This window comes from Lissotriton helveticus, chromosome 10 (genome assembly GCF_964261635.1).
Source record: "Lissotriton helveticus chromosome 10, aLisHel1.1, whole genome shotgun sequence".
In the NCBI taxonomy this organism is placed as follows: domain Eukaryota; kingdom Metazoa; phylum Chordata; class Amphibia; order Caudata; family Salamandridae; genus Lissotriton; species Lissotriton helveticus.
In genome coordinates, this window is record NC_136071.1 from 464,980,266 (window position 1) to 465,000,806 (window position 20,541).

The following is a 20,541-nucleotide window of genomic DNA, read 5'->3' on the forward strand; positions in this document are numbered from 1 at the left end:
AAATCACCATTTGTTATGTCACTTTTGCAAAGTATGTCACATCTCACTCACTTGAATTGATGCGCCGTTTATCATAAAGTATCACTTGATTAATTTCTTTGAATTATGTTCTATGTATTACTACAGGGTCTCTATAAAGAAAAAACAAATCATGAATGAAAAAACAATGTAATGATTAAAACGTCTTCTGACCCTTTTTCTTGTTTGGATTTGCATTTAATGATTCACTCTAGAAGTCATAATAAGTGACATAATTATGACTAAACATATGTTGAAAGATATGTGCAGGTTTTGAAGCAATCAGGTTCATACCCGACAGAACCATTGTTGATATTGAAATTGTATTGCCCAGGTTCTGAGGGATACTGGGTTACCCCGTAAGAAGTTTATTGACAGTGTCATGTACCAACATCTATCAGTACAGAAGCAAGATACAGACTCTTTACCAAATGTAATCTCTGTCCATCCCACCCTGGGGTACATCTCACATGGGCTAAGGTGATGTGATTGCATGCATTTATGAGAGCGTACAGGGTCCCTGCTAATCTCAAACACATGCAGAATGACAGCACTGAACCCCCTCTGTGGCTTGCACACATCTCCAGTCCTTTGCATGTCTGACCACTACACACATCACATATCGACCTGTGTCTGCGTGTAGACTGACTGTGTGCATGACTGGGCAGCATTCAATGAGCATGACCTGTCAACGTATCTGTATGTCATGTGTGTGGCATCGGGGACATGGACTCACCAACAAAATATAGATCTACACAAGTGTGGTCATGTGCAATCATACAGGGCTGAGATGGTGCATATTTGGACTTCAGTGTGAATGAACAAGAGTAAGGACACAGTAAGTGCAGTGATGTGATCTTGTCTTGATGCACAGGCACTGTGCAGAGCATCTGGGTTCACACTGAGTTGGACAACAGGGGCACACAGAGACCTTCATCCAAGCAATCACTTTCCTGGCACCTGCATGTCCAACATACTGTGTCTCTGTATGGCTGACAATGTAACACACTCCACTCAGACATACAACTGCAGGCAGGGAAACCTCTGGCATTGGGACACACACTCCTTCCCCCTAAAGACAGCATGTTTGTCAGTGCATGACACAACCCCACACCCCCAGGCATATACTGCAGCAGTCCGACTACATGTGTGCCCCCCTGCCCTACACCTCCCTTTTCGATGACGTACCACGACATTTGAGGCACCATACAGCCTTGGAACACCTGTGGTAGAATTGGGTGGTGAGGGGTCTCTGGTAGCAGGCTCTGGAGGCAACAGGAGATGAGGGTCTCGGGCAGCAGGCTCTGGAGGCAGCAGCAGATGAGGGTCTCGGGCAGCAGGCTTTGAAGGCAGCAGCAGATGAGGGTCTCAGGCAGCAGGCTCTGGAGGCAGCAGCAAATGAGGGTCTCAGTCAACAGGCTCTGAAGTCAGCAGCAGATGAGGGTCTCAGGCAGCATGCTCTGAAGGCAGCAGTAGCTGAGGGTCTCAGGCAGCAGGCTCCGAAGGAATTCACACAAGTGCGGTAGTCATTGGCATGGAGACATGCCCAAATGGCAGTGGGCATGCTCCGCCACCCAACTCGTGGTAGCTACTGCCTTGCCCCGGTGGTGTGTCACCAGCACCCCCCATTCACACAAGTGCGGTAGTCATTGGCATGGAGACATGCCAAAATAGCGGTGGGCATGCTCTGCCACCCAACTCTAGGTAGCTACAGCCTGGCCGTGGTGGTGTGTCACCAGCACCCCCCATTCACACAAGTGCGGTAGTCATTTGAATGGAGACATGCCCAAATGACGGTGGGCATGCTCCGCCACTCAACTCGCGGTAGCTACCACCTGGACCCAGCGGTACATCACCGCCATGGAGCATTGCCTACAGCCAATGGGACAAATCATTGTGTTGTGGATGTGTGCCAAGTTTGAACGATGCATTGAGGTGTGACAGGTACAGCAGATGAGTATGAGGCAGTTGTATTGTACATATTTGGATTTTTAAGCGCACACATGCTTTCTGAAATTTTACATGGTCCTTGCTGGTTGGGCCACATGGCAATGCACTCATCAGTGTGTGTTGTGCATGGTTGTGCACGGTCTTCCTTGTGCATGTCCATTGGTGTGTAATTCTTTGTCATCTGTGACAGTTGCCTTTGCTTACCTGTGTGCACACTGTGCGTGTCAAGCGGGGACGGTGTACACATTTGTGCATGGACAGGGCTGGTGTTGCCATGTGGCACCATTTCATTGGTAACAGATGTGTGGCCGCACGTACATGCTACCTACCTGTTAGGTAAAGCATAACAATGCAATGGCTGCCACATGCTTGTGGGTGGGAAGGAGTGCTCCATCCTGCTGGGGTGTGGGACAGGGGAAGTGGTGGTAGTAGTGGCACTGGTCTCCCTGCCCCAAACAGGCCTACCAAGCAAGATGGCTACCTTCCTGTTAGGTGAAGGTGAACTATGCAATGACTTCCAAGTGCTCCTGTGTGGGGGAGAGCTCCATCCTGCTCAGGTGTTGGACAAGATGCATGGTGGGAGCAGTAGTGCAGGCTTCCCACCTACAAACAGCACAAGCCTGTGAGATGGCTATCTACCTGTGAGTTTGAGTATTGTACTACAATGGCTGCCACATGACTCTGGGTGGGGGCAGTGCAACATCCTGCCAGGACTCTGGGTGGGGGGAGTGCAACATCCTGCCCAGGGGTGGGAAAGGGGGCATGGTGGGAGTATCATTGCAGACCTCCCACCCACAAACGCCCTCACTGTGAAGATGGCTGCCTACCTGTTAGGTAGTTTGGTATACTGTAATGGCTTCCAAGTGCTCCTGGGTGGGGGAGTGCTCCATCCTGCTCAGCTGTGGGACAGGGGGCATGGTGGGAGTAGTGGTACTGGCTCCCTCCCCAAACAGGTCACCCAAGCAAGATGGCTACCCACCTGTTAGGTGAAGGTGAACAATGAAATGGCTTCCAAGTGCTCCTGGGTGGGGGTGAGCTCCATCCTGCTAGGTGTGGGACAGGGGGCATGGTGGGAATAGTAGTGCAGGCCTCCCACCCACAAACAGCACAAGCCTGCAAGATGGCTATCTAACTTTGAGTTTGATTGTTGTACTACAATGGCTGCCACATGCTTCTGGGCGAGGGGAGTGCAACATCCTGCTCAGGTGTGAGAAAGGGGGCATTGTGGGAGTAGTAGTGCAGGCCTTCCACCCACAATCGCCCTCACTGTGAAGATGGCTGCCTATCTGTTAGGTAGTTTGGTGTACTGCAATAGCTTCCAAGTGCTACTGGGTGGGGGAGTGCTCCATCCTGCTCAGGTGTGGGACAGGGGGCATGGTGGGAGTAGTGGTACAGGCTTCCCTCCCCATAACAGGCGTCCCAAGCAAGATGGCAACCTACCTGTTAGGTGAAGGTAAACAATGCAATAGATTCCATGAGATCTTGGGTGGGGGAGTGCTCCATCCTGCTTAGGTGTGAGACAGGGGGCATGGTGGGAGTAGTGGCACAGGCCTCCCTCCCTCAAACAGGCCTCCCAAACAAGATGGCTACCTACCTGTTAGGTAAATGAGAACAATGCAATGGCTTCCAAGTGCTCCTGGGTGGGGCAGAGCTCCATCCTGCTCAGGTGTGGGGCAGAGGGCATGCGGGAGTAGTAGTGCAGGTCTCCCACCCACAAACAGCACAAGTCTGCGAGATGGCAATCTAACTGTGAGTTTGGTTGTTGTACTACAATGGCTGCCACATGCTTCTGGGTGGGGGGAGTGCTCCGTCCTGCTCAGGTGTGGGACAGGGGGCATGGTGGGAGTAGTAGTACAGGCCTCTCTCCCCCAATCAGGTGTACCAAGCTAGATGGCTTCCAAGTGCTCTTCGGTAGGGGAGTGCTCCATCCTGCTCAGGTGTGGGACAGGGGGCATGGTGGGAGTAGTAGAGCAGGCTGACTATTCACCATGATCCTACGGTAATATTGCTAGCTACGTTTAGGGTAAATGGGAGTGAGTGACTGTTGGTTCTGTGAGACAGGTTTTTGTGGGTGTGTGGTGCAGATGGGTGTGATTTGTCTGGGGTGGTGTGTGTTTTTGGGTGCGCAAGACAGTACATATAAGTATCTTGGTTAACATTTGTTTGTACTTACCATCCTCTGCTCCCCCGGATACTCCTGTGAGACTCTCAGGATGCAGTATGGCAAGCACTCTCCTCCCATGGTGTGAATGTTTTCTGAGGGATGGGAGGGCCACTGACAGTCTGGTTAGCCAGCTCCCAGTTCTTGTTCCTCCTCTCTTTGACAACCCTCTTGAGATCATGCCACCGCTTCATGATCTCCTTCTTGGATTGCGGGGTGTTCCCTACTGCATTGACCCTTTGGACTATCCTTTGCCACATTTGTGTCCTTGTGGTTAATGGTGTTTGTTGGACCAGGCTACCAAACAGTTGTGGTTTCACTCTAACTATCCCATTTACCATGACTGAGTGTCAACTCACTCTCTGTGAATTTGGGCATTTTCTGTGATGCCATGATGTGTAGTGTGCAAAGTGTTAGTGGGTGCAAGGGTGTGGTTGGTTGGTGTGGTGTTTGTGAGTGAGGTGTGTTATGTGCTGGGGGATTGTTGGTGCTGGTGTGATGGTGATGGTGGTGAGTGTGTTGTGTTCTCTTGCCTCTCCTGTCAGGTCTGGTGTATGCCCTTCTCTTCTGGAGTGTTGCAAAGGATTGTGGTCAGTGAAGGGGCTGCTTTAATACTCAGCTATGTGGGTATGTCCCAATGGTGTTTTGCTGTCAGGTGTTGTGGGAGTTGTCCTGAAAATTTTATGTTTCTGTTTAGCATTTATTTGTTTCATTGTGATGTGCTTGTTGTATTTGGGGGGCATGGCTACTTTGATTTGTGGAATTTTTGCCTTTGTTGTGGTGTTTTTGCTTTGTCCGCCATGTTTTGTATGGATCATCCGCTGCGGTGGCTTTGCTGCAGCTCTTCCGCTGGCTCTCCCATTCACTCCAGTGTGCGACCGCGGCGGTCAGAGACAGCGGATCGTACCGCGGGACCATCGGGGATATCCTAATTTCCCTTGCAGTCTCTCCACTATGCTTGCGGCGGGTTGTAGCTTTTCCGCTACGTTTCCGACCGCTGCGGTCGTTTTTTGATCGTCACCCCCCATGTCAGGCGGTTCTAATTTGCCTGCTACCGCCGCGTTCGGTCTTTTTTGGCAGTTGATCCTAATTTGACCACCGGTTTATCCACGGTACCGGCGGACGGTTGTTTTCCAAGTCCATGGCGGTCAGGTGGTTTTCTGCTCGACATCCTAATGGGACCCCTAGTGTCCTGGCGCCCACACCCACCACACTCTGGCCTTCTCTCGGTTAGCCAAAATGCTGTGCCCTCTGCATATAGTCTTCCCACATACAAATTGCAAAAACATCTGGCCTTCTACCACCAACATCATGTGCCTCCTGTGCATTTCCTTCTCCATGCCTAAGCCATCCTCTCAGCTCACACACTGTGAGTGGAGAGCTGTCGACTCACTGATAGCACCTCAGTGGAAGTAGATTTTTAGCACTGCATGCTTTTCTCTGTTAGTACAGTCAAGAGAGCTCTGGCCTTGAATGTGGTGGATGGTGCAGGAAGGAAGCAACCTACATTCTCCCACCCCCTTCTGATGGTTGTATGACAGAACCACTCATCCCTTTACAATGCGTAAAATACAACAAACACATAGTTACCATGCGTTTATTTACCATGCAAGTCGTTACAACTACTTGCCTTAGGGAATTACTGGACTTTAGAATAGTATATTATACTATTCCAACTCCAACTATTCCTGTCTGCGCAACAGTAGGGACAGTGTTGGACTTAAAATCCAACACCAGTTCAACAAGCATTCCCTAAAGCAAGTCATTGTATAAGGACTTGCATGGTAAAGGAATGTGTGGTAACGATGCATTTGTTGTTTTGACCACGTTGTAAAGGCACTGCATGGCTTTGGCTGTGTGGTAAAGGCTGTGTCCTCCTTCAGATAGGAACAGTGAAGTAGCTTGTCAACACGTGCCTTTAGCGTGTGGACACTCTGTGATGTCACTACAAACGGACACAAGAAAGGAGTAGAAGTGGGTAAGACCACCAGCTGTCATTCCACCACTTCAATCACCTCTCTGGAAATGAGAGCGATGTGGTGAAACAGAGGGGAATTGAGTGGCTGTCGATGGGACATACCACCAATGGAATCAATCTTTTGTCTCCGAAAGTTGCTAGGTCATAGCAGTGAACAGCCATTACTTAAATATCCATCTTGGTGCAATTTGAGTAAAGAGAATTACGCTCTCATGCATATATGGCCTCATCCGCGTAAACGCTGGATTAACAGCAATTCAACATTAGATAGATGGTAGTAGCAGTGCATATACTGCCCAAAATTGCACTAGTCTTTTACTGGTTTTACCCTTGGTAGTGTGCATTGGGACAAGACAGCTTTTCAAAAGAAATCGTGTGTGGAAAGGAAGGAACCGAAAGAGGCGAGCCTCCCTTGGAGGAGGCGTCAAAGTGTGGAGAAGTGTGGCTCAATGGTTAGAGTGGCAGACCCTGATGCAGAGGTCTAGCCCGGGAGCAGGGTTCAATTTCCTGCCTCGGCGGATCTTGGGCTCAAAATTCCACGGACCTGATAATTCTCGCCTCGGTGCCTATTCCAATCATGGAGTCCCACTCTGCAACTCTGGGCAATAGCTTGCTTAATCTCCACAACGCTAAGGATGCCTGGCCTCCACCTTGGGGATGCCCAGGAGTGGACACCTCACAGGGAAAGCCAGGATGGGTTCCACAGCGGTATTCGTACAAGCGCCTTGAGACCCTTGCGGGTGAGTAGTGCTCTATACAAGTATCAATTTACATTTTACAATTTACATTTACAAAGTCGTCCTCAGCAACAGAGTGCACTGCTCGGTGTCCCAGTGCCAGATACGTTTTCAGACCTCCTTGCACCCATGTTAGCTCCATGTATTGGACGAATCCCCCATCACTGTGCTCTGGTTGAGTAAAAAACAGCACCCTGGATCCCATACAGTGGCAAACGTGCCAGAGTAAAAACAGTGAAAACAAATAAGTAAATAAAAACATTATTTTGCATCCCTGGAGACATAACTGTCCTGCTTGCAGATTTGCCCCTGCCTCTCTTCCCAATGCCACATAGTATTTCAAGTTTATTTTCCAAGCGATGGCAGAGGGCGACCGGTTCAGCAGACTCGGAATCTTTGGCAAACAGCTTGCTGCTGATCAAATTATTTCCTCTCGGTTTGTTTCAAACCACTGCAGACTTGCTATCAAAACGAAACCACCCTCGCCATACATGATCCGTCATGACAGAGAATAATGAGGAAACTCGCGAAGCGCTTCGCCGAGAGAGCTGCACGCCTGGCAGCAAAATCACAAACATGCTCGGCTCTAATTTGTCTAAGGAAGGGGATGTTTAATTGCTGTGCATAATAAACACACAAACGTCAGAGGGCAGCCATGTATGAAACAAGGAGAATCCGAGCCCTGTGAATAGGTGGATTTTCATCTGCAAGTAAAGTACTTTTTCCATTAGCTCGCATGTATCTCATTTGTCTTGCCCGTGCGCCTCAGCATCTTCTCTCCGTAAATTGTAAAACGGAGTGTATGCCAGGTGCAGCGGCATCAACAAGGTTATTGCATTTGCATCTTAGAACAGATAAATCATCATTTTGGGCTGACATGTTCCTTGAGGCAACTTTAAATTGAATCTCTTCCCTGATATCTTTGCTTTTCTCGCCAAATTTGCCTGTGAACAAAACATGTCCTTTTCAGCTTCGCAAATCATCTTCTATCATGTAGCTGAAAGGCGACAAACAATTGAAATCTTTAAAAAAAACGTTTTTTTTCATTCTTTCATTGGCGAGTGCATGTTAAAATGGGGAATTCGTTAAAAATTAAGGGCCGTATTTATGAAGGCCTTGCGCCGCCGGTGCGTCACTTTTAAAATGGGGAAAAAGTGACACACCGGCGGCGCAAGGCCTTCACAAATATGGCCCTAAGGCTTTAAGATTTAAAGCTTTTGTGGAAAGCACGGCAAGTATTAATTCAAAAATGTGGCATCAGGCACAGCCACAATCATAGACCGATATATTCTCATATGTCATACTTGTTTGTGTGGTTTGTCTTCATTAATTGATTGAAACGGGGTGACCCTTACTCAAAAAAAGATGTGCTAAGTTTGCACACCCAGAGGTTGGTCAAATCAAACTTACTGAAAGTCCGAACTAATGCCACACTGGAGACAGTTTTGACCATTATGGTATAACAGGATCGGACTGGGACACAACAATTGGCCCTGAAGCCAAATTAAAAGTGTCCCCCCCCCCCCCCCCCCCACCCCCAGCAAATCAGATATCTTGCAGGTGGCCCATATTTGATATTCAGAACAGTTTTAAACGTGTAAAGACAACCTGTATATGTTGTTTTCCAAGATATGGGAGACTGCATGCCGGGCTTTAAGTGTGCCGGGTACTGCCGTTGCTGAGCACCGGCACATTTTAAAAGGGTGCATCGAACCGGGTCCCTATCGAGCTCTGTTTTCATGCCCTGGCATAGCCGGTCCGGTGTTTCCATAAACAGTAGCATTGGAGTGAGCATGTTCACTAGTGTGTAAACAGGAAATGAGCTCATGTTCTCTTCTTACTAATGGAGAGACCTCAAAGATGGACCTGACATGAAGTCTGAGTTCCCCTCTATACTGGTCTTTTTAACCGGATGGGCCTGACAGTCAGTGTTATGAACTCTGTAGCGGCCTTCCCGGCCTTTCGGGGGTATTAGCTGCTCTGGTCCGTAAATAAGCAAGCATTGGCATAGCCTATAGGTCTCGCATTTGGGACCTTATAAGTGTTTAGCCATGTAACAGTTGGTGTTGTTTCACCAAGGATATTCTGCTGCATAACTAAATACTTTAAGGGTCCAAAAAGCGAGACCAATTGGGTATGCCAATGCTTGTTTTTGTGTTGCTGTTTTGTTTAAGTTGCCAGATCTACAATAGCTGGACATGGTTTTTGTTACCAGTTCTTTGCATCAAATGAACTTGTTTTCATTGGTCTGAATGTTGTTTCCATTCTGGTTGTAGGAACCAGTCATTTCCGGGGGTGTGGGGGCTGCCTAGCTGTGCGCATGCGCCAAACTTTGCAAATGAAAAAAAGCCTGGTGCAGGCGCAATTTACAAGTGTTGAGTGAGTGAGCCCTGGGCAGCATGACTCACTCACACAGGAGTTCATGCATTGCACCTGCATACTCAGTATGTTTTAAGGAAACTCGACCCATTCCCTCCCAGGCATCGAACACATATTTACCAAGAAACTCTGAGAAGAGCCTGACTGCTGCACTGATGGCTGGTGGTGTGTGCCTAGTGAAAGCGTGCACTGATGGCTGATGGTGTGTGTGCCTGGTGAAAGAGTGCACTGACGACTGGTGGTGTGTGTGCCCTGTGAAAGCGTGCACTGACGGCTGGTGGTGTGTGTGCCTTGTGGAAGCGTGCACTGACGGCTGGTGGTATGTGTGCCTGATGGAAGTGTGCACTGACGGCTGGTGGTGTGTGTTCCTGGTGGAAGTGTGCACTGACGGCTGGTGGTGTGTGCCTGGTGGAAGCGTGCACTGACAGCTGGTGGTGTGTGTGCCCAGTCAAAGCTGGTGTGTATGTCTGGTGAAAGCGTGCACTGATGGCTGATGGTGTGTGTGCCTGGTGAAAGCGTGCACTGACGGCTGGTGGTGTGTGTGCCCTGTGAAAGCGTGCACTGACGGCTGGTGTTGTGTGTGCCTTAAGGAAGCGTGCACTGGCAGCTGGTGGTGTGTGTGCCTGGTGAAAGTGTGCACTGACGGCTGGTGGTGTGTGTGCCCGGTGAAAGTGTGCACCGATGGCTGGTGGTGTGTGTGAGCCTTCTGAAAGCATGCACTGGTGGCTGGTGGTGTGTGCCTGGTGGAAGCATGCACCGACGGCTGGCAGTGTGTGACGGCTGGTAGTGTGTGTGCCTGGTGAATGTGTGCACTGATGGCTGGTGGTGTGCGTGCCAGGTGTAAGCGTGCACTGATTGCTGGTGCTGTGTGTGCCTGGAGTAAGCGTGCACTGACAGCTGGTGGTGTGTGTGCCCAGTCAATGCTGGTGTGTGTGTGTCTGGTGAAAGCATGCACTGATGGCTGATGGTCTGTGTGCCTGGTAAAAGCGTGCACTGACGGCTGGTGGCGTGTGCCCTGTGAAAGCGTGCACTGACGGCTGGTGTTGTGTGTGCCTTAAGGAGGCGTGCACTGGCAGCTGGTGGTGTGTGTGCCTGGTGGAAGCGTGCACTGACAGCTGGTGGTGTGTGTGCCTGGTGGAAGAGTGCACTGACGGCTGGTGGTGTGTGCCTGGTGGAAGCATGCACTGATGGCTGGTGGTGTGTGTGTCTGGTGAAAGCGTGCACTGAGGGATGGTGGTATGTGTGCCTGGTGGAAGTGTGCACTGACGGCTGGTGGTGTGTGTGCCTGGTGGAAGTGTGCACTGACGGCTGGTGGTGTGTGCCTGGTGGAAGCGTGCACTGACGGCTGGTGGTGTGTGTGCCTGGGGAAAGTGTGCACTGACGGCTGGTGGTGTGTGTGCCTGGTGAAAGTGTGCACCGATGGCTGGTGGTGTGTGTGAGCCTTCTGAAAGCATGCACTGGTGGGTGGTGGTGTGTGCCTGGTGGAAGCATGCACCGACGGCTGGCAGTGTGTGACGGCTGGTAGTGTGTGTGCCTGGTGAAAGTGTGCACTGACGGCTGGTGGTGTGTGTGCCTGGTGTAAGCGTGCACTGATAGCTGGTGCTGTGTGCGCCTGGAGTAAGCGTGCACTGACAGCTGGTGGTGTGTGTGCCCAGTCAAAGCTGATGTGTGTGTCTGGTGAAAGCGTGCACTGATGGCTGATGGTGTGTGTGCCTGGTGAAAGCGTGCACTGACGGCTGGTGGTGTGTGTGCCCTGTGAAAGCGTGCACTGATGGCTGGTGTTGTGTGTGCCTTAAGGAAGCGTGCCCTGGCAGCTGGTGGTGTGTGTGCCTGGTGGAAGCGTGCACTGACAGCTGGTGGTGTGTGTGCCTGGTGGAAGCGTGCACTGACAGCTGGTGGTGTGTGTGCCTGGTGGAAGCGTGCACTGACGGCTGGTGGTGTGTGCCTGGTGGAAGTGTGCACTGATGGCTGGTGGTGTGTGTGCCTGGTGAAAGCGTGCACTGACGGATGGGGGTATGTGTGCATGGTGGAAGTGTGCACTGACGACTGGTGGTGTGTGTGCCTGGTAGAAGTGTGCACCGACGGCTGGTGGTGTGTGCCTGGTGGAAGCGTGCACTGACGGCTGGTGGTGTGTGTGCCTGGTGAAAGTGTGCACTGACAGCTGGTGATGTGTGTGCCTGGTGAAAGTGTGCACCGATGGCTGGTGGTGTGTGTGAGCCTTCTGAAAGCATGCACTGGTGGCTGGTGGTGTGTGCCTGGTGGAAGCATGCACCGACGGCTGGCAGTGTGTGACGGCTGGTAGTGTGTGTGCCTGGTGAAAGTGTGCACTGACGGCTGGTGGTGTGTGTGCCTGGTGTAAGCGTGCACTGATAGCTGGTGCTGTGTGTGCCTGGAGTAAGCGTGCACTGACAGCTGGTGGTGTGTGTGCCCAGTCAAAGCTGGTGTGTGTGTCTGGTGAAAGCGTGCACTGATGGCTGATGGTGTGTGTGGCTGGTGAAAGCGTGCACTGACGGCTGGTGGTGTGTGTGCCCTGTGAAAGCGTGCACTGACGGCTGGTGTTGTGTGTGCCTTAAGGAAGCGTGCCCTGGCAGCTGGTGGTGTGTGTGCCTGGTGGAAGCATGCACTGACAGCTGGTGGTGTGTGTGCCTGGTGGAAGCGTGCACTGACGGCTGGTGGTGTGTGCCTGGTGAAAGCATGCACTGATGGCTGGTGGTGTGTGTGCCTGGTGAAAGCGTGCACTGACGGATGGTGGTGTGTCTGCCCGGTGAAAGTGTACACCGATGGCTGGTGGTGTGTGTGAGCCTGGTGAAAGCATGCACTGACGACTGGTGGTGTGTGCCTGGTGGAAGCATGCACCGACGGCTGGTAGTGTGTGATGGCTGGTAGTGTATGTGCCTGGTGGAAGTGTGCACTGACAGCTGGTGGTGTGTGTGGCTGGTGGAAGCGTGCACTGACGAATGGGGGTGTGTGGGCCTGGTGGAAGCATGCACTGATGGCTGGTGGTGTGTGTGCCTGGTGAATGCGTGCACTGACGGCTGGTGGTGCATGTGCCCAGTGAAAGCGTGCACTGACGGCTGGTGATGTGTGTGTGCCTGGTGAAAGCATGCACTGACAGCTGGTGGTGTGTGCCTGGTGGAAGCATGCACCGACGGCTGGTAGTGTGTGACGACTGGTGATGTGTGTGTGCCTGGTGAAAGCATGCACTGACAGCTGGTAGTGTGTGCCTGGTGTAAGCATGCACCGACGGCTGGTAGTGTGTGACGGCTGGTAGTGTGTGTGCCTGGTGGAAGAGTGCACTGATGGCTGGTGGTGTGTGAATGGATGGCGAGAAGAGAACACGGGGAAGGTGAGTGAGCCCCAGGCAGCATGACTCACTCACACAGGAGTTCATGCACTGCACCTTCCTACTCAGCATGTTTTAAGGAAACTCGACCACTTCATCCTAGGCACCAAACACATATTTACCAAGAAATTCTGAGAAAAACCTGCCTGCTGCTGGTGTACGTGCCTGTGGAAGCGTGAACTGACGGCTGGTGGTGTGTGCCTGGTGAAAGCGTGCACTGATGGCTGGTGGTGTGTGTGCCTGGTGAAAGCGTGCACTGATGGCTGGTGGTGTGTGTGCATTGTGGAAGCGTGCACTGACGGCTGGTGGTGTGTGTGTCCTGTGAAAGCGTGCACCGATGGCTGGTGGTGTGTGTGTGTGCCTGGTGAAAGCGTGCACTGACGGCTGGTGGTGTGTGCCTGGTGGAAGCATGCACCGACAGCTTGTAGTGTGTGATGGCTGGTAGTGTGTGTGCCTGGTGGAAGTGTGCACTGATGGCTGGTGGTGTGTGTAACTGGTGTAAGCATGCACTGACAGCTGGTGGTGTGTGTGCCCAGTGAAAGCGTGCAGTGACGGTTTGTGGTGTGTGTGTCTGGTGAAAGTGTGCGCTGATGGCTGGTGGTGTGTGTGCCCGGTGGAAGTGTGCACTGACGGCTGGTGGTGTGTGTGCCTGTGGAAGCGTGCACTGAAGACTGGTGGTGTGTGTACCTGGGGGAAGCGTGCACCGGCGGCTGGGGGTGTGTGTGCCTGGTGGAAGCGTGCACTGACAGCTGGTGGTGTGTGTGGCTGGTGGAAGCGTGCACTGACGAATGGTGGTGTGTGGGCCTGGTGGAAGCATGCACTGACAGCTGGTGGTGTGTGCCTGGTGGAAGCATGAACCGATGGCTGGTAGCGTGTGACGGCTGGTAGTGTGTGTGCCTGGTGGAAGTGTGCACTGATGGCTGGTGGTGTGGGCCTGGAGGAAGCATGCACCGACGGCTGGTAGTGTGTGACGGCTGGTATTGTGTGTGCCTGGTGGAAGGGTGCACTCATGGCTGGTGGTGTGTGTGCCTGGTAGAAGCGTGCACTGACGGCTGGTGGTGTGTGTGCCTGGTGGAAGCGTGCACTGATGGCTGGTGGTGTGTGTGCCTGGTGGAATTGTGCACTGACGACTGGTGGTGTGTATGCCTGGTGGACTTGCATGATGGCTGCTGGTGTACGTGCCTGTGGAAGCGTGAACTGACGGCTGGTGGTGTGCGCCTGGTGAAAGCGTGCACTGACGGCTGGTGGTGTATATGCCTGGTGGAAGCGTGCACTGACAGCTGGTGGTGTGTGTGCCTGGTGGAAGCGTGCACTGACGGCTTGTGGTGTGTGTGCCTGGTGGAAGCGTGCACTGACAGCTGGTGGTGTGTGTGCCTGGTGGAAGTGTGCACTGATGGCTGGTGGTGTGTTTGCGTGGTGGAAGTGTGCACTGACCGCTGGTGGTGTGTGTGCCTGGTGGATGTGTGCACTGACGGCTGGAGGTGTGTGTGCCTGGTTAAAACATACACTGATGACTGATGGTGTGTGTGCCTGGTGGAAGAAGGAGCATTCACAGTAATAGAAAACACAAATGAAACTGAGGGAGAGGGAGGGGAAGAAGGGAGGGGGGAGTGCGGAGAGGAGCATGATTCACAGCTAGAAGACACAAATGAAGCTGACCAGGGGGAGGGGGAAAAGGGAGGGGGTAGGGCAAGCAGAGGAGCCTGATTACAGCAATAAAAACACAGATTGCAGCTGTACATGTGCACAAGCTCGTGAACGCAAGCTGTAGGCTAGCAAAAGCCTCTGGTGGCACTTTTAAAAATAATTTACTAAATGTCTCGAAGAGACAGCATGCGCTGTCTCAGGCGAGACCTAAAAAGACGAACAATGAAAGTAAGTAACACAGACCTACGTCAGACCACAGGATGAAAAGAGAGGCTTGTGATGGAGGAAAAAAATGGCCAGCCATCTACAAAGACATGAGAATGCTGTGAATGGATGGCTAGAAGAGAACACAGGGAAGGTGTGCCCCCAATGGAGAAGCAGACGGGGTAGTGTGAGGGAACAAGAACGTGAGACAGATTTAAGGAGATAGAAGTACACACAGAGATAGCAGAGGAGTAGCTAAAACAGTAATATCACGGAGAGAACGGGAGAGACTGGAGGTGAAAAACATAGGACAGAGCCGATCAGATAGCAACAGAGTGGTAAATAACAATGAGAGGGGCTAACAGAAACATAGAAAGAGTGAGGGGACTAGTAAGTACTACAGGACAATAACAGAGAGGAGTAAACACAAGAGCCTAGAGAATGCTTTGGGGTGACTAGAAGAGACAACACGGGAGTAATAAAGACAGTAAATTGCAGCATACAGATGGAGCAACAGAGGAAGAGGAGGCTACTAGAGAGGGAGTGGGACTGGCAAAGGTTTGAGATATTCTGAGTGAAAGAGTAACTGAGTAAAGACAGGAGGCCATGGCAGGTATCACAAGTAAGTACCTGCTCTCAGTGAAGTTTCTTGTTATATTGTATCATCCATTGCTGAGTGAGAACTCATGATTCCTTAAGCACGCAATGCTAGGACCCATGATTTAGGCCACACCCCTAATTGGGTTGGTCATACCCCTTTAACACGGTTGCCATGCCCCATTTCGACCCCCCAGTTTTTTCATCCCACTTAAAGCATTGACTGCATGCATGTGTGCTTGCTACAGGCAATATTTGTGGTGATATCCGAGAAATCAACAGAAAAAAATGGCCACCGGACCATAAAATCAGTTCACAAACAATGGAAAAACCAGTCCACACACTGAGCCATCAGACCAGCCCTTTGTGCATTGCCTGATTGTCCTATAGGCCACGCCGGATCTGTGATATACTGACTCCTACAGTAGGAGGCTTCAATAAACACCCCACAGTGCATGGATTTCCACCTTCTTTGACATTCAGAGATATAAATGAGCAAGCATACATGAGATCGGCAGGGTACCACACTTAGGATTTCTTCTCAAGCAGCCTCAAAAGGAAATATACCTCAGAACTTATAAGTGACCTCCCATACTCCCACAAAAACATTGTATTCTATGTGGTATGCGATCCAAGTGGTAGTTGCTGTGTGAGCCACAGACCCAAGATGAATGTTCCAGACAAACTTCAATGTGCTCCATGAGGATCTGCTGCCTCATGGACAAGCCCTACAATGGATGGGGTAGGGGAGGGCTTTAAGTAGAATGAAAAAAACTGGGGGTCTCTCATAGGGGCGTGGCTGATGTAATTAAGTGCCAAACTTAAAACACTTAAGCTAAAAATCTACACTTAGCATAGCGTGCTGCTGCTGCATCACTGTTTTTTACTGCTTCTGTCCATTCATCCAAGAATATAACACAACAAGTAAAATTACACCTACAACAAGCCAGGACTACTGACTTATCACTTTGTCTTTGCTTTATAAAACTGAAAAACTAGTCTCTTTGAAGTTACATCAACATCAGTGAGGGGTACTACTGTAGCATAGTTGAGGGTTTTTTTCCACCCTGAGGGTAAAAATGGAGAGCTCGACAAGCAGCTGTCTCGGCACCTGCTTTTAATAGCTTATTGATGGTGACTCCCCCTCCAAGACGTATTGACGGAGACATGTTGCTGTGCTGCCGTGCCTCTTCAGTGCAGACGGGAAATAAGCGCTGCCACAGTTAGTTGGTGGCCGCCAGAGTGTGTAACGCGGCCCCCTTTGAAGGCGGCCAGACTAGGCTTGGGCAGGGCTTGCAGTTGCCCCGTTGGGTCCTCCCTTGTGTTCTATCTCCCTTGACTACTTCCTCCTGGGGCCTGGACAACCATCAAGCAACAGCAACATGCTTCAAGCAGCAAGCTAATGGCTGGGAAGCAGAAATGAAAGCGGCACTGGCATTTGTGGAAAGGTGGGTGCCTAGAGAGCCCAGAGAGCGCGGCCGCCACTAGCAGTGGTCGAGAAGTGCAAGCCCTGCAGTCCGCAGTGGTGGCCCAACTAGATTGGGTGCAGCTTGAGGCTCACCAGAGTGCCTTGCTCCTGTTCCGTGTCCACGTACCTCAGTCCTGCCCCACGCCCTACAACCCAATTCAACGGGCTATGAGGCTTTGCTCCCCCCTGCAGGAGGACACTGAGCTAATAGGTGCTAATTGGTGCTAATTAGTACAGTTGGGTTTCACCTTTCCAGCCATCTTCTGCGCCTACCCTGCGCCCGCACCCAGACCTCAACACCTTGCCTTCCAGCCTGCAGCTCTGTACCGAGAGTCAGAGCTAGTGCAAGCAACAGTGGGATCTGACAGTAAGGGGACAAGTCCAGCGCATGATGCCATAAGCAAACCTCAACTGAATCAATCACCTGCACGATACCTCCAAAAGCCCCCTCAAGACCAGCCCTCACAGTCAAAAGCCATCAAAGTTGTGCAGGCCCTTTCGGAAATCGCATTGCGGGGTATGGCAGAGACCTCAAAAGTGACTTCCGAAGTGACCCCGGAATCCAGGGGTGGTGGGTACAATGCCCTCTCTTAATAGGATCCCAGGAGTGGGCCGAACTAGTTGCCTCCTACACCCTGGACACTCCTGAAAAACCGCCGTTTCTTATGGCCAGTATCGGCATCGAAAAAGTTAGGCATCATGAAGCAGCAAAAAACACACAGATTTTACACCATAGCCCCTTAAGCCTCACCTAAAACTCAACAAGCCAAGCCAAAAGCCCAGCACTCAACACATGGGATACCCTACTAAACACTATGCAACAAACTGTTGATGTGCTACACTATCAGTCCGACAAAATGGACTTGCAATTGATACTACTTGACACCCTGGCTCTCTTTTTTTTGGGGGGGGATAGACGAAAACCGGGGCAATTAAACTTACTAATCAGCAGAGCCCAGCAGGAGGCCAAATTGAACTGCAGCTATGATAATAAACTGCGCACAGGTGTGGATATGGCATCACCGAGTGTACTGATTTGTTATGATCGGATTCAAAAATGTTTCCAGCACACTTCAGAATTACAAAAAATGTGCTTCATTTGTGCCATCCTAATTCTGATATATATTCTGAAATATTTGCACAGTTCATTTACAGACATGTAAATGTTGTGTAGTAGAAAAAAGCCTTTAGTAAGTAAGTAAAAGTAATTTGTAGAGCACACAATACCCAAAGGTGTCACTACGCTAGCAAAGCCGAAAAGCTAAGAGAGGCAGGAAGAGCAAATGAAAAAGATGAGAAAACCGTACAAAGAATCAAAAGCAACAAGCATTGGCATAGCCAATAGGTCTCCCCTTTGGGACCCTATAAGTATCCAGCTATGCAGCACAATATCCTTGGTGCAACAACATTAACTGTTGCATGGTTAGACACTTATAAGGTCCCAAAGGCGAGACCTATTGGCTATGCTAATGCTTGTTGTGTTTAACAGCCTGTGTGTGTTTATCTGTGTGCTGGGGAGTGCATGAGTATGTCTGTATGATGGTCTTTGTGTGCGTGCCTGTGACTTTGTCTGTGTATGTATGTTAGCTTGCATGCCTGAGCTCGTGTTTAAGGGTATGTGCTCACGGATGATTTGAAAGCCTGTGAAGGTACACGGCCCAGGGGTTGGCAAAGCCTGAAGCTGGGGGCTATGGAGTGCTTTTGAACTCTGAGGCGTTTGCTGCTGTATGCCCAGCCGAACCAGTTCCAAAATCCACCAGCCGCCACTGCCACAACCCCTGGCATTCAGCCCTTCATTGAGGAATGAGGCTTCTTGGAGGGCAGTGTGCTGGGGTGTGAGGGATGTAACACACCGAAGGGATCCACAGATGGACAGAAAGTATACTCTGGTACTGTTCAGGGCAGATCCAGTTAGAGACACAAACGTAACTAGTCCTGAAAGGGAGTTGTAGTCTGAAGGATGCAGGTACAAGTAAACTAGTGTATGCCACTTGTGTACTAAGGACCAGCATATTAAACATTAAAGTATAAAAAGTGCTTTCCTGGTCGTTGGTTGGGTGCTGTAGAGCATGTATATGCTTGTTTGCCCCCTCAGCACTTTTGATGTTCCTGTGATATTTCGCTAACCTATCTCGGAGCCTTGATACTGCTGCTAGTCCTATGCCACAGCTGCCATGACACACAGCATGTTAAAAAATCAAGCACTGGCAAAGTCAATGGCCTTAAGAATCTAGTGAAACAGCCATTTTTTTATTGCAAGCCCGGACCATAAAAAGAAAATAAAAACAAAAAAAACGTCCACAACCTAAATGTGGTGGCCAAATGTTTGAAATAAAAACTTCTAATTGAAACAACATTCACTTTTATGGCTGGTTACATTTTCATGCTTTTAACTAAAAGCACACAGATTTTATTGGGAGTATTGTGTTTTGAATGCGACGAGGTTACATCACAACCTAACCACGCACTCATCGTTCAAAGTTACAATGCTACACTGTAACCTAAACATTGTATAAATGCAACTCCAACAAACACTGGCAAAGTCAATAGGTCTCATCTTTGTGACTTATTGGCTTTGGCAATGGTTGAATACCACACTGTGCAGCATCATTGAAGCTGTGCAGCATGGCTGAAGTAAAACGGAAAAAAATGTACACAGCCGTCTGCATCCTCTCTACAAAAAGATGAGTCAGATTTTTTTTTTAGTTACTGTAACAATTCAAATCACTAACTAAAAACAAAACACTTTTTTTGAAGTGGGTGTAAATGGAGGGGAAGCAACAGGAGCAGAAGTAATGGGGTGAAGCAACAGGGGATCAGACGCCATATGGGGGCTGGTGAGGTCACTGAAGCAACATGGGCAGGGCAGACGGACGGGCACGGAAGTAGCACAGGGAAGGCGGGGGACATGGATTCAACAAGTGGAGGGGGACACAAGGAAACAACACGCGGGAGGGCAGGGGGCCACAGAACGACAGGGGAGGGTGGAAGCAACATGGAGAAGTATACGGGCAAGCGCTACATGGAAGGGGGTGGGGAGGCGCACACGGGAACAAGCAGCAGCACGAGGGGAGAGATACACAATGGAGAATGCTAAAACAAGGAAGAATGCAGTCTTTCTGCAGCGGATAGCTGGAAGGAAAGGCACATACTATAAATAACATAATGCAAATTAAATCAAAATATCAAGCAATCAGCGTCTTCAGTTCCCAAGCTCACAAAAAACAAGCATTGGCCGCGCGGCCGTGAAAGTGACGCGACCACGAAAGTGAAGCCGGCGTACAGAACAATCAGTAAATGCAACAGGGTCCTCTCTATTCACCCCCTTTGATCGGCGTCTTTATTTTCCCGTGACAGTCATGTAAATAAACAAGTGATTGTAAATAGATCCGAGGCTTGTTCCTGTGAAGCAGCCAGCATGAGGAGCCGGTGGGTGGAACTTCAGCAGGTCGCAGATTCCATGACTAGGCTGCGATGCCCAGTTTGAGTGGAAGGGCTAGTGCGTGCTGTGCTCGAGACTTCTCATAACAGAGACCATGCAGTGCCCCAAGCTGCACATCCGAGATTGTGCGTTTCATTAAATTGCCAATCCCTGCATGTTGGTTTTTACTGTGTTGTGTACCGCTATTTGCAGACGTCCCTTCCAGTCAAGTGATTACAAGGAGAGCAAGGAGGGGCTTTTACATAAAGCAGCCTGCTGGAAGAGCCGGGGAGGCGGTTGTGGTATCTTCCATTGTGCCAGGAGGGCCACCGCATGTGTCACCACTGCCCCCGCCGTCACCCTGGAACGCGCTGTGGTGACATCACTTCGAATGTCACCACGGACAGCGTTCCAAGACGAGCGCCAGAGTACGGAGACGGTTTGGGGCAGATTTATGAGGCCCTTGCGCCACGTTTACGCCGCTGTTGCGTCACGCAAGGCGGCGTAAACGTGGCGCATCCCTACGAACGATTTACAACGTGACGCATCTAGGCAGATGCGTCACGTTGTAAAGCCCTGCGCCGCTTGTGGGCGTTCCGGCGCAGGGTGGGCGTTCCGGGGCAGGTGCGCCTCGCAAA